Below are 618 nucleotides of genomic sequence, written 5' to 3'. Positions count from 1 at the left end.
TATCCTCCCACAACTCATCTGGCCTTCGTTCATTAGTGTTCAAAGCCTCAAATCTGTTCCTGAGATGGTTCTGAAATTCAGGTGGGATAAACTCAAAGTCATATTTTGGTTGCCTTGGATTTGGATTAATTAATGAATAGAAATAATAATATGATAAAATAATACAATGTTGTTATTGTTGTTATATGCCATCGAGTTTCCTATGACTCATAGTGACCCTATGTACAATGAACATAAACCCTACTCTATCTCTTGCCAATCTTACTGTCTCTGAAACACCTATCCCATTACCCCAGTGATTCAATCATCCCATTGAGGGTCTTCTTCTCCTGTGCTATCCCTCCACCCTCACAAGTATGATGTTCTTCTTCAAGGACTGATCCCACCTTCCAATTTGTCCAAAGTATGTCAGATGAAACTTCAGAATTCTTGCTTCCAAGAAGCAGCCTGGCTTTACCCTCTCCAGGACAAACTTGTTTGTTCTTCTAGCAGTCCATGATATATTCAATTCTCTTCTCCAGCACTACAGCTCAAAGGCATCAACTCTTCTTCTATCATCCCTAGTCATTGTCCAGCTCTCTAATGCATAGCAAGTAATTGTGAAGACCCTGGCCTATA

This window comes from Elephantulus edwardii, unplaced genomic scaffold (genome assembly GCF_000299155.1).
Source record: "Elephantulus edwardii isolate Elephantulus edwardi_28Jun2011 unplaced genomic scaffold, EleEdw1.0 scaffold00255, whole genome shotgun sequence".
NCBI classification, from domain to species: Eukaryota; Metazoa; Chordata; class Mammalia; order Macroscelidea; family Macroscelididae; genus Elephantulus; species Elephantulus edwardii.
The sequence above is the reverse complement of the archived record's forward strand: the minus strand, read 5'-3'. Positions refer to the sequence as shown.